At 36.5% G+C, this 14,565-nt stretch overlaps 1 non-coding gene across 1 annotated transcript; it reads left to right on the top strand.

The window, feature by feature from the left end:
• Positions 1-2,652: 2,652 nt before the first annotated feature.
• Positions 2,653-2,759, top strand: LOC114403978. The gene has a single exon (XR_003664744.1). It is a non-coding gene; the product is annotated as a small nucleolar RNA R71 (small nucleolar RNA).
• The last annotated feature ends 11,806 nt before the right edge of the window (positions 2,760-14,565 follow it).

Consider the following 14,565-nt stretch of genomic DNA (forward strand, 5'->3'; position numbering starts at 1 on the left):
CTCCTATAGGCAAAAGTGCCGAAGGGGCAGGTGAATGTGGTATTTTCCTGATCCTCAGGAGCAATAGTGATTTGCATATAACCAGAAAAACCATCAAGGAAACAGTAGTGAGATTTACCTGCCAGGCGTTCAAGCATCTGGTCAATGAATGGCAAGGGAAAATGGTCCTTTTTGGTAACCTGGTTCAGCCTTCTATAGTCAATGCAGACTCTCCAACTGTTCTGCACCCGAGTAGGAATTAGCTCCTCCTTTTCATTTTTTATCACGGCGAGGCCGGTTTTATTCGGAACTACCTGGACGGGACTCACCCATTGGTTGTCGGAGATAGGATAAATGATTCCGGCTTGCAAAAGCTTGGTTACCTCTTTCTTCACTACATCAAGAATCACCGGGTTGAGTCTTCTTTGTGGCTGTCTTACTGGTTTACCCCCATCCTCTAAATTTATCTGATGCATACATGTGGATGGGCTAATACCAGGAATGTCCGCCAGGGTCCAGCCTATAGCCTTCTTATGTTTCTTGAGAACTGATAATAGCTTCTTCTCTTGCTCATCAGCAAGGGAGGCAGATATAATTACTGGAAAACTTTTGCTCTCATCTAAGTAAGCATATTTTAAATTTGATGGCAGAGGCTTCAATTCTGGTGTGGGCGGCTGGATAATGGTAGAAAGAGATGGTTTCTCAGCCTGTACCTCATAAAGAAATTCAGAGATATGTGTACTTCCTGAAACATGGTTAGTTCTATCTGACTCTAGAAAATCAATCTCAAGAGATAAAACATCACTAGACATGTAATCAATATAAATTTCAGATTCACTCTCAACATCAAATTCAGACATATGATCAAGTACAAATTCAGATTCAATGCATGAAGAGTGACAGGCATGCAAATTAGAATGAAGATCAGTCATGTATTCATCAACAATATGGTCAATTATTTCAACACGAAATACAGAAAGATCTTCATATGGGTGTTTCATAGCATTAAGAATATTAAAATGAATAGTTATATCACCAAACTTCATAGATAATGTGCCTGCATATACATCTATCTTAGTTCTATCAGTTTTCATAAAAGGTCTGCCTAGAATGATGGGAACTGATCCTTTAGAAAATCCTTCCTCCATATTCAAAATATAAAAATCAACAGGGAAAATCAGTTCACCAACTCTAACTAAGACAACCTCTATGAAACCAGCAGGATAGGCAACACTTCTATTAGCTAAATGAATTACCACATCAGATGACTGCAGAGGACCAAGAGATAGAGAATTAAAAATAGACAGAGGCATAACTCTAACAAAAGCTCATAAATCTAGCATGGCATTGTCAAACTTATTGTTCCCTATAATAGAAGGTATGCTGAATGTACCTGGATCTTTACATTTTTCAGGGATTTGGGGAACAGATTTACCAATCAATGCGGAGACATTTTTGTCCATACTAATTCTTTAACTTCCTTTAAGCTTCCGCTTATGAGTGCACAGTTCTTTCAAGAATTTAGCATATCTTGGAATTTGCTTTATTGCATCCAGCAGAGGTATGTTTACCTCTACTTTTCTAAATGTTTCCAAGATCTCCTTCTCTGCCTCTTCCATTTTTTTGTTGGAAATTGCTCTTGGATGGAATGGAAGAGGGATATGCTGCTTATGTAAATCAAAATTACCAGTGGAAGATTCACCTGCATAGAAATTGTTAGGTAACTTACTCTTTAAATTTTTGTCATCATCTTTTTCTGGAGTAGAGTGAAGTTGGGCAGGTTCATTTGCAGATGAGGAAGATGCTACTGGTTGAGATCCTTGACACTACGTTCCCGACCTCAATCTAATGGCACTCACAGTTTTGGGATTCTGGACAGATTGAGAAGGTAATCTGTCAGAATTCTGGGACTGTTGTTGATTTAACTGTGTATCCAAGTGTCCCATCTGATTAGTTAAGCTCTGAATGGAAGCTCTGGTCTCTTGTTGAAACTGCATGTTTTGCATAGTCATTTCACAAGTTCTTCAAGGGAAGGTTGTGGAGGAGCCTCAACTGTTTGTTGTTTTTGGGGCTATTGCTGTTGTTGTTGCTGCTGCTGGATTGGTGGAGGAATGTATGGTCTGCTTGGGCCAACAACATTATGAAAATAAGGCTGTTGTTGTGAAGGACTCGACCATCTAAGGTTGGGATGATTCCTCCACCCGGGATTGTACCTGTTGTGGCTGATTTTGCTGCTGAGGTTGAGGAGGTCGATTGTAGATGTTTGCAACATAAGCTTCAGGCTGTTCAATTGCATTAGATTGTTGCACGGAAGGACAAAGATCTGTATGGTGATCTGCAGAAGAACATAGACCATAGACTCTTGCAATAGGTGCAGATTTTTTATTCATGGCCAGCCGGGTTACCAGGTTAACCAAGGCATCTAGTTTACCTTCAAGCTTCTTAGTCTCGGCTGATGAAGATGAATTCGTGGCTACTTCATGCACTCCTCTAATGACAATAGCATCACTTCTGGAACTAAATTGTTGGGAGTTTAAAGCCATCTTCTCAATAAAATTTCTGGCTTCAACAGGGGTCATGTCTCTAAGGGCTCCACCACTGGCAGCATCTATCATACTTCTCTCCATGTTACTGAGTCCTTCATAAAAATATTGGAGAAGAAGTTGCTCAGAAATTTGGTGGTGAGGACAATTGGCACATAGTTTCTTCAATCTCTCCCAGTATTCATATAAGCTCTCTCCACTGAGTTGCCTAATTCCTAAAATATCTTTTCTGATGGTCGTGGTCCTAGAAGCAAGGAAAATTTTTTCTAAAGAATACTCTCTTGAGGTCATCCCAGCTCGTGATGGACCTTGGAGCAAGGTAATATAGCCAGTCCTTTGTCACTCCCTTTAAAGAATGAGGAAAGGCCTTCAGAAATATGTGATCCTCCTGGACATTTGGGGGTTTCATGGTGGAGCAGACAATATGGAATTCTTTCAGATGTTTGTGCGAGTCTTCACCTGCAAGGCCATGAAACTTTGGAAGCAAATGGATCAGTCCAGTTTTAATAACATATGGGGCATCCTCATCAGGGTATTGGATGCACAAGCTTTCGTAGGTGAAATCAGGTGCAGCCATTTCCCTTAGAGTCCTCTCACGGGGTGGAGGTTGTGCCATGTTCTCAGAATGTTCAAAACTATAATGCTCAAAATCACCAATAATAGAATGCTCAGGATGCTCAAAAGGTACAAAATGATGTCTAACTAATCTATGAAATGTCCTATCTATCTCAGGATCAAAGGGTTGCAAGTCAGATGGATTGCCTCTAGTCATACACTATATTCAGCGTGCACAACTAGTTGCCTTCTTATCCAAGTAACATTGTAGGTTTGAACTACAACAACCATTAAATGATATCCAAATGACTTGAAATTTTGTGAGAAACCTTATAAAATGATGAGAAGATAGCACAAAAAATTTCAAATGAAAATTCAAAGTCTAACTATAGAATCTAAAAATGATAATTTAAGAAAAATAATACTTGGAAAATAAATTTTTTTTGACAGAATTGCAATTTTTGGAAGAAGAAGACCTTAGTCGGCCTATGGCAGGCTGCCACGGCATGAGAAATTTTTTTCTACCTCAAATACATGTATAATAATAGCGATTCTGATAACCGGAGCAAAAGTTATGGCTGTTTGAAGTTTTGACAAAAATCAAATTCAGTACTTTTTGGAACTTTCAAATCTGACTAAACTAAGGGCTCCAGCTATTTTTCCCACAAAATATGGATCAAAAGCAGTGACCACAAAAAAATTCAGCCAAAAATAACAACTATAGCTTCCAAAACAAAAAATCCCAATTAATTCAGCAAGTGTGGTCTCTAAAATCCGTCGCTAAGGGATTTCCACTACTACCCTATTTTCCAATTCAACAAAAGTGGTTGCTGAATCTGTCGCAAAGTAATATTCACAGCAAAACACAAAAAATGAAACAGGGGAAGCGCTGAACAGAAAAACTAAAACAAAACACCACACTAAACAAAATAACAAGACACTAAACAACACTTCACACAACACACGAAAGCATAAAGCAACTAAACATAAAACATGAATCACTAGCTATTATGAACCTTTGGACACTACTCCCCGGCAACGGCGCCAAATTTAATCGAGGCCGTACCCGAATCAAATAAACATTAAAATGTAGTAACTAGGAAGTGATCCTAGGTCATTTCCCAACGAGCAATGATAAACCAAATGTTCATAACAGATAGTAGGAAAATAGTAATGAATTGGGGGGGTTGTTTGCTTTTGTAAATTAAACAACGAGTAAGATGTGAATTAGAAAATATCATAATTAAAACACGTTGCTTCCCCTTGATTCACAAGCAAGTCTCTTATCCTAGGTTACAAGAGTTTATCCTTTATCAGTTCAACCACTTAATCCAACCCTAAATTAAATTACTAAGCAAAATTTAATATAAGGCATTCATTATGTGATTAAGCAACACATACACCAATTAATCATAAACGATCATTAAGCATGAACGTAAATTATGCGCATAGACAATTAATCAAGCACTAAGCATGCATGAATTAATAGCAACAAAATTGTCAAAGAGAACTGTGCTTGATCCTCAAGAGAAAACAACACTAGAGACTTAGCCTTCCATTAATCAATAGAGAACAAAATTATGGATTGAAGAACGAAATTTTATTGTTGAAACGAAAAGTAAAAACTGGAATTGCAAAATGAAAATGTGTCTAAAAGAAGAGAAGCCTAAAACTAAAAACGAAAACATGAGAGAAGAGAAGTGAGGACCTAAACTAGAACCTTGGTGTTGTTATATAGTTTTCCAGCCCCAAAGCTTAAAAATCAGTTTTAAATCCAAGCCCATAAATAAAATAAAATCAAATCTAGATAAGATAAGATAAGATCTAGATGAAATAATATCTAGATGAGATCAAATCTAAATAATATCTAGATAAGATAAAGTCTAGATAAGATAAAATTTTGTAGAATAAAATAGTCTGCCGTCTTCAAGTCCAAGCCCAATTCTGGATTCAAGCTCAATGCTTCATTAATTCCTGAAATTAGATTAAGAACATCAAATTAGCTTAATGGGTCCCAATAATAAAACTGCCTAATTAATTTGACAATTAAGACTAATCAGTACTTAAAATGGTGCAAAAAGGGTTAAGAAATAGGAGAAAATAATGGCACATCAAAGAGCCGTCATTGCTTGCCGTCGAACCACCATACATTGGGGAATGTATTAATCGGAGCAGAATCCTCAGAATCCACCTCAAGGATTTGGTAGAGAAAAATCTCTCAATTCTTTCTTTCGTAGCTTCTCTGAGGTAATCTTGACTTCTATGCCTTTCTCCTAGTTAGTTTGAGCTTCCCTTAGTGTTTCTTGTGTTTTGGGTACTGTAATACGATGTTTTTACACATGGTGAAAGTTATCTTTTTATAAAATTGATGTTGTTTTCATGACCTTCGTTGAACCCCGGTCACATTGAGATAGTCAGAATTTCAAAATGATGTCTCCTTGTAGTAGAATCCGGAACACCCCTTAGCCCATTTTGTTTTGATAGGGGTAATGGACCTCGAATGTTATTATTAACCTTATTTTTTGAAATCTATACTAAATTCCCTTTGATTTGGTATGTAGAACCTTGTATTTGGACTGGTGAAAGTGAACATGAGAGATCTCTGAGCGACGAAGAAAGGAGCTGACAAAGAGCTCACAATATGTGAGGGGAGTTTATTATAATTCTATGGCTTTGATGCCATAATTGGGGTCAAGGAACCCAATTATAGGAATGCATCTTTGTTCCTGTGTATGTTTGTTTTCAAGAAAAATAATGTTTTCAACGCATGGGATGCGATACGTTTATTATTGATAAATGACATTATTGTTTTTATTAGACTTATGTTGTCTGAAGACTTGGGGAGTGTGAATCTCAGGTATGAAATATATATGTATGTATGTGTGGAGTGTGATTTACTGATGATATTGTTATTGATGATATTAATTGATATGAGATGATGTTGGTGTTGATGATAATATTGATATGAGATTATGTTGTTACCGATGATAATAATTGATATGAGACGATGTTGGTATTTATGATAATATTGATATAAGATGATACTGTTATTCATAATAATATTGATATGGGATGATGTTGTTGTTGTTGATAATGTCATTGAGATGAGATGATGTTGATGTTGAGAATGACATTGAGATGAGATGATGTTGTTGTCGATAATGACATTGAGATGAGATGTTGTTGATGATGAAAATGTCATTGTGATGATGTATATTGTGTATGTACATGGGAGGTGTAGTGACCATGATGGATATCCTTGGTGGGGGAAATAGAGTGGTTAAAGAGTTTTAAGCATCTCTGGAGGGGGATCACTTAGAATCTTTGATTATCCATGATCAATGCATTGATGGTGCCCATGTTTCATATTTCATATTGCATGAAAATAATGTAAACTTTGTCAAAGTGGATACATGGTATTTCCTTACGAATGGTACCAAATTGCATTTCAGAGTTAAGGGCTAGGTGCATGCATCATACTGAACATGATTGATTGGAATTATGGAAGGTTGACGACTACTTGTTGAGTGCATGTTGGACTAATGGATGTTTCTGTATGATTATTGTATTATTTAATGTTTTCTTACTAATCATGTTCATTTGATTTTTGTGTTGACTTATTTTATAATAAACTCACCCTTTCAATTTTTGTACTGTGTGGTTGGTACCTATGATGATCACGAACCTTTGTTCATGGGAGCAAATGGACAACAGTAGAGTACGTGAAGTGAGATTCTTTTGTGGAGCCGCCAAGCCGATGTGATGACATTGGGATTATTTTGGGAAAGAGTTATGTTTTGTTAATCAACTCCTTCATAGCTGGTTCTATAATTCTTTTTGAATTGAGGATGTAAATCACAGATTTAATTATATGTATGAACTAATTTACTTTCCATTATGTGAATGATATGTACAGAGCTAATATATATATATATATATATATATATATATATATATATATATATATATATATATATATATATATATATATATATATATATATATTCCTTTTTAAGTAATTGTGTGTTTGTTTGGTGAACATATATCGCGGAAAATTTACTCTCATTTTTCATAAGCAAATAAATGGAGTTTTCATTTAAAAATTTATGAATGTCTAATGTTTAAGCATCTGATTGTTTGATAGTTACTCTAGTTGTTGTGTTTGGAACTTACTCACCTTGTTGTGTTTCCATGAGTTGTAGAGATTTGATTGATGTAGTCATAAAGTGTTTGTATCCCTGATGTTTGCTATACTATGACTTTCAATGCCTTGTCATGAGTTATCAGAATTAGTATCTGTATAATTTGTGAAGTGCAATGGGACAAAATGGCAAGCGATCAGGAATACAAAGGATGAAAAATAAGTGTTAATGTCTAGAGCGAGAATTGTTTTAGAGGAGTATTTTCTTGAGGAATCAAATCCCAAGAGTAACTAAGTAGGGACTTGAGATGGGTGTGATTTCGTTTTGTTCTTTTTCTTGTGTGTATTCCTTCCATATTCTCACTTGCTGGTGTGCATAGGGAGTGATGGCTAGACAGAATGATAATAGATGCTCTCCAAGCCTTAGCTCAGGCTATGGGGAATCAAAATAGGGGAGAAGCTAATGGAGCTACTAAGTATCAAGGGTTGGACCTCTTCGAACGAAACAATCCACCTACTTTCAATGGAGGATACAACCTTGATGGTGCTCAGAATTCGATAAGGGAGATTGAGAAAATCTTCCGAGTGATGGCGTGTCCGAAGGGGCAAAAGGTTGCTTTTGGTACATATATTCTAGTGGAAGAAGCCGAGTATTAGTGGGAGTACACTCGCTGATTCTTGGAGGCTGAAGGTCAAGTTATGACCTTGGAAACTTTCAAGAAGTTGTTTTTGGAGAAATACTTTCCTGAAGATGTTAGGAACAAGAAGAAGATGGAGTTTTTAGAGCTCAAGTAGAGGAACATGGCTATGGTTGAATATGCAGCCAAGTTTGAGGAGTTGGTGAGGTACATTCCTCATTATTAAGGAAAAGATGGCAAGAGTTCAAAATGTGTGAAGTTTTTGAACGACCTGCGACCTGAGGTGAAGCAAGCTATGAATTACCAAGGTGTTCGTCAGTTTCCACTTTTGGTGAACATGTGCCGGATTTGGGATGAAGACTCTCGAGACAAAGCAGCATATTATAGGAGTACAGGCCCAATGAAGAACAAAAAGAATAGACCTCAACATCGGGGAAAACCGTACTCGACCCTTTCTAAGGAATATGGTAATCGCTCTAACAATCAGAGGACTGTTGCTATAGGGTTTGTTGGTGGTAGTGGTAGCAAACCCACTAATTTCTCAACTCATGTCACTTGTTACAAGTGTGGTAAGCTAAGACACATCTCCTCAAATTGTGCCGAGAAAGACATGACCTATTTCCACTACAGACAAAAGGAGCATATTAAGAGAGATTGCCCATATCCCAAGAAAGAGCAAAATGGTGGGGGTCTGAATGACTATTGGAGGCTCGCAACTTACTTCCATTGTCTTGTGGTTTGGTGCTGTTTAGAGTAGATCCAAAAAAAAATAAACCGACTAAATCTTAGATCTACACTTGTTCTTGCATTTGTATGGTTCAAATTTTATAAATCTACTCTAGAATCATGTTTTTGTGTTGATTTTAGGTTCTATCATTTTTCAGTCATAATCTTCTTATGCTGAACCTTTAGATCTAAATTTTCTTCCAAAATATTGATTAGAAAAAACAAACACAAAAATCTAAGTGTAAATCACCCAATCCATGTTGTCTTAGAGTCATGTTTAGTCATAATAATTGTCACATTATGTTCTAAGTTTGTGTTGAATTTTATTTTGTTGATTGAATTCTAGATGCATTTGTTCATGTAATCTTATCATTCTTAGCTTATGTTTTGAATTTTGAGTCTAATTCATACATGTTATTTAGTTCATGACATGTTCTAAATCAATTCCTAGAAGTAGTCTTGTTGTTGAACTTCTTTTTTTGTTTTCTAAGTTTCCTACGTGATGCCTATGAAGAAGTTGAGTTGTGGTGCTGAGTTGTGGCTGGATTTGTGAATCAAAATAAGTCTTATGCTCTCTTGAATTGTGTTATTCAAGATAATTGAGCATAAGCAAACACAAATTGTAACTATCCAAGCCTTAAGCAACATAAACACTACTCTTGATTTCTAGGTTAAAATCACTGGTGCTCGCAGCTTGAACATACGAACTTGTATAAATTACTGGGAATCGGTAACTACGAATTTTGAGCTGAAAGTTTTACTAAATTTTCTAGACATCTAGACCAAAATTATAAAAAAAGAAACAAGTGATTTGGATAAAAGAAAAAATACGAAAAATCACACAATTTGGCAGAGAAATCAGTATCTGGGAAAAAAAAGTGAAAGGGAAGTGTGCTTATTGTTTTGGCTCAAAATTTATTGTATAATTGGTGCCTATTTTATATCAATCTTAGTTCTGAAATTTCAATTGAAAATTAGTGTGAAAACAAGTGCCAAAACTAGAGTTTTCTTGAGTCTTTCTTTTTTGTAGTTTTTCTACTATACTTTAGAACCATTCTAGGTTTCTCTTTGAGTCCTAGCTTGCTTTTATGTTATTGCCATTGCTTTAATTGTTGAATAATCCTTGAAAATTTGTCTTGATAAAACTCTATCGGTTTAACTTTCATTTCATTGTTTTTTTGTCTTTGTTTATTGCTTGTCTCTTTGTTTCCTTGTTTGTGAGTTGCCATATAGGGAATTGCAAAGGAGGATTGGTGCCATCCCTTTAAGAATTTGAGTCAAGAAGCAAGGGGCCAACTACCTTAAGAGCTATTGGACTAAGAAGCACTCCAAATTGAGTGAATCACCAAAGAGAGAACAACCACCACAATTGAGGACCTTTTTGTAATTTTGTAATTTACAATTTACTTACCTTTATTGTTTTCAAATTTTGTAACAAAAAGGCTTTTCATTGGAAGTAAGTTGCGAGCCTCCAATAGGTCACCCTACTTCCATTTGTGTGTAATAATTTTAGGCATTTTTTCCTTAGGATAGTGAGTGTTTTGTTGGGAACCTTAAATGAGGCCATCCAAACACTCTTAGGAAACGCCTAATTTATATTTCTTTCACTTTAATTTCTTGCTTACTTTCACTCTTAGGAACCCTAGCTTTTACCTTTTTTCAAACCCCCAACAAGAAAGAACCACAACTTTGGAACCAACATAAGTCATCATTCATCTAGTGTTAATGGTGAGCGTACTAGTCATAAGGACCCTCTATCTAGAATCTTAGATGAGTTGAGTTCCCTCAAGTTATGGAAAGAAAAACTAGAAAGAAAAGAAAAAGGAAAAGAGAGGGTAAAAATAAATCAAGATGAGAGGGAACAAATAAGGGAAGAAGGAAGAAGGAAAAAACTAAGAGTTAAGAAAAGAAAAACATGCCTCCTATAGTAGTCATAACTCTTGCAAGAGCCTAAGTGAAGAACTTCGTGACTATTATGAAGGAAGACATAGCTCACATCTTAGACCTCAATCCCATAGGAGAGAAAAGGAAAGAAAGCCTCAATAGGCTAACATTAACCTCCCATACTTCCATGGGAAGGACAATGTAGAGGCTTACTTAGATTGGGAAATAAGTGTAGAGCAATAACTTAAAAGGAAGTATACTTCAAAATCTTATGACTCTCACTCTTATCCAAAGAAAGACCAAGGTCAAGGCATCTTAGGGCTGACACCTTCTAAGCCCATAGATGATAAGGGGAAGACAATAGAAAAGCAATCCCTTAAGGCTAGTATGCAAGAGAAGACTAGCTCTATAATGTGATTTAAATGTCTTGGAAGAGGACACATTACTTCTCAATGCCCCACCAACAAAACCATGATTATTGGGGGCCAAGACATTTATAGTAGCCAAGATGAGGCTACTACTTCACCTTCCTCTAGTGAAAGTGAAGAAGCAAAAGGGAAAGAATCTAGTGAAGAAATCTACCCCAAGAAGAAGGACAACCTTTAATGGTTAAGGATGAGTGTAAGGAGTGTATCCTCCAAGAGGTTAGCTAAGAAGCAAAGTCATTTTGAAATAAAGACAAATATTAAAGAAACTTCCCCTCTTACATGACCTCCAAATCTTCTCCTTTGTAAAAAGACACTTGTTAGCACTGCCACACCTCTTGGGCTTGATATTATTCCTCAAGTAAATGAGTCATTGGATGAGGGTTTGGTTCGTAAGAGCTTAAATTCTTGTGCTTTGTTGGTGCCCAAAATAGGTATTATTAGACATCAAATCCCTAAAATAGGTTATATGATGAATGCGTTGAGTGGTGCAAGCCTCTTTTGTAAAATCACTCATGTGCCTAACATCTTCAAGATTTGTGTAGATAGGGACTTATTAGGTAGATTTGTTCTTATTTTTAGTTTCAATAAAAACTTAGGTGCTTATATGGGACACCTTAGGTTTGATGTACTTTTTGGTAGGAATAATCATCATGAAAATACAAAAAAAGGTATGTTTTATTGCATTACTTTCTTTAATTTTTTAAATACTAATCAAGGGGTTCCCACGAACACTAAGAGAATAAAGGTCATTCTGGAGTGGCCCACTCCACCATGTATAAGGAAAATTTGGGGCTTCCATGACTTAACAAACTTTTACAAAAGGTTTGTCCCATATTTTTCAATACTTGTAGCACCACTCATTGATTTGGTGAGGAACCATGCTCCCTCATGGGAAGATGCCCAGTAAATGGGTTTTCAGACCTTACCTTACTCCAACATACCAAACATCACTAATATATATGTTTTTAATTTTTTTTTTACAGGTGCTGAGGAAAGAACCCCAGAGTTTCAAGAACCTCTGGATTTAAGGTCAAATCCATTTCAAGGGGGATGGAATGATGCTATCCTAACCCCCAAGGGCATTGGATAGAAGACTCCAAGAAGATTGGGTCAGAGATGCAACAGAAGGCCCTAGGGTTCCCATAAGCCTTAGGGTAGATTTCGGGCCCATGGGTTAAGTATGAGTCCACTTATCTTTGTACATATTAGATTAAGGTTTCATTATTTTTGGGCCATGTATTTAGGGCTCCATAATGTAAGTAGGATACCTTGGAGATGTAGGATTTTTCAGCCCTTGTATTTTAGGGCACCTAGACTATAGTTTTTGTATTAGGGGTAGTTTTGTAATTTCACATGCATTAAGAGAATATTTGATGTGTGTGTTGGGAAATAAATTTAATTGAATTGGGAGAAGTCCAATCCAATTAAATTTTAGTGGAGGAGGTGAGCATTTGCTTGCTACACCCCATTGCCACATCATATAGTCACACTTTGTGCATGTCCTTCATGCTTTACATGCCTCATGACACCTAAGCACACTTAGTGGAGAATCTTGGACTTGATCTTGGATTAGTGGGCTGAAACATAGCTAAAATTCACTAATCATAATTAGTGAAATTTTGCCTCCAAAATTTTGCTCCACAAATTCAAGTGAAATTTGAATAGAAATTAAAATCTCCCTCCAATTTTGTGTGACACTTAGGCTATAGAGACCATGTGTGTGCATTTTTTTTTCAACTTTGATGATTTGAAAATTACATTTCAAAGTTCAGACCTCATTTGAGGCACAAAATTTTGTGCTCCTTTTCTCCCTGTCCCTCCACTCATCTTCCCCTACCTTCAAGCCCTTTCTTATCCATGGTTTCCTATGGTGGTGAGCTTCTTCTTGACTCATCTTCTCCTTGAAGTGGTGTCTCCAATCATCTTTCTTCCTTCTCCATTCTGTTGCCATTCATTTTCAAGAAGCAAAGGACTCCATTGATGAAGAAGATCCAAGACCTACAAGCTCCACATGGAGCTTCATAAGAAGGCCCTAGGGTTCTCATGAGCCTTGGGATAGATTTTGGGGCCATGGGCTAAGTATCAGCTCACTTATCTTTGTACATATTAGAATAGGGTTTCATTATTTTTTGGGCCTTGTATTTAGGGCTTCATAGTGTAGGGAGGGTACACCACAAGTTTAGGGTACCCTAGTAATGTAGGATTTTTTAGCCCTTGTATTTTAGGGCACCTAGACTAGTTTTTGTATTAGGGGTAGATTTGTAATTTCACATGCATTAATTGCACTATTTAATGTGTGTGTTGGGAGAGAAATTTAATTGAATTGGGAGAAGCCAATCCAATTAAATTTCAGACCAGCCTATGGGGGAGGTGAGCATTTGCTTGTTACACCACATTGCCACATCATATAGTCACACTTTGTGCATGTCCTTCATGCTTTACATGCCTCATGACACCAAAGCACACTTAGTGGAGAATCTTGGATTTGATCTTGGATTAGTGGGCTGAACCGTAGCTGAAATTCACTAATCATAATTAGTGAAATTTTGGCTCCAAATTTGGTTCCACAAACTCAAATTCAAATTCAAGTGAAATTTGAATTGAAATTCAAATTTCCCTCCAATTTTGTGTGACGCTTAGGCTATAAATAGAGGTCATTTGTGTGCATTTTGCAACTTTGATTATTTGAAAAGTTAGACTTCAAAGTTCATACCTCATTGTCCTTCTTCTCTCTCTCAAAATTTTGTTCCTCTCTCTCCCTCTCCCTCCACTCATCTTCTCCTACCTTCAAGCTCTTATACAAGGCTTCTTATGGTGGTGAGCTTGTTTTTTATTCATCTTGTGACACCCTTTACCCCACACATATATGTACTAATAATAAAAGAAATAAGAACGCAGAATTAATTAAAAGTTTTAAAACTCATTTAAATAAAATCATTTCAAAGGATAAAAGGATCACATTCACTTTTCTAACATCATAATAGAACTTGTCCAAATAAATAATAAAATCATCTCATCTCAAAACAAAGTCGTCCAAGACTTCATGCAATTAATATAGAAACCCATATCCCAATGTCAAATCCTATCAAAGCATTGTGTTCTAACATCCTCTAGCACGAGGTTCTCCATAGTCATCCACCTAACCATCTACTCCCACGAACACAAAGTTTGAGATCATCATAGGATCCAAACACAAATAGCACACGGGGAGTGAGTTATCACATTCCTAACTAATAGAGAGAAACAAGACAACATAGATATACATATCATATAAATGAAATATAACTTACTTAAACATAGTTCATGCCATTCCATCACCTGTTGCGTAACACCACACCTCATTTATTTTCACATTATTCATGTACTCAAGGGTCAAACACAATATCACTCAACCAATCAATCAATATCAATCAATACACAAGCTTTATGTAATAGATATACTAAGACTCAATCCTATATGCAATGTGGTACCATGTCAGTGAAAAACCTCATCGGGCACCTAGAAGTACATGACAAAACAAACCACATGCTAGTAAGTCAGGTCACTCTCACTAGGTAAAATCATAGGGAGACCAGTCAGGGTTACGCTGTTTTGCGAGAATGCTCCAACCATGTGGGATCAGCACAGGCTTAAAGGAGCACTCAAATTGGGTGTATTTACCCCCAAGGCC

The sequence above is a fragment of the Glycine soja genome, chromosome 20 (assembly GCF_004193775.1).
Source record: "Glycine soja cultivar W05 chromosome 20, ASM419377v2, whole genome shotgun sequence".
In the NCBI taxonomy this organism is placed as follows: domain Eukaryota; kingdom Viridiplantae; phylum Streptophyta; class Magnoliopsida; order Fabales; family Fabaceae; genus Glycine; species Glycine soja.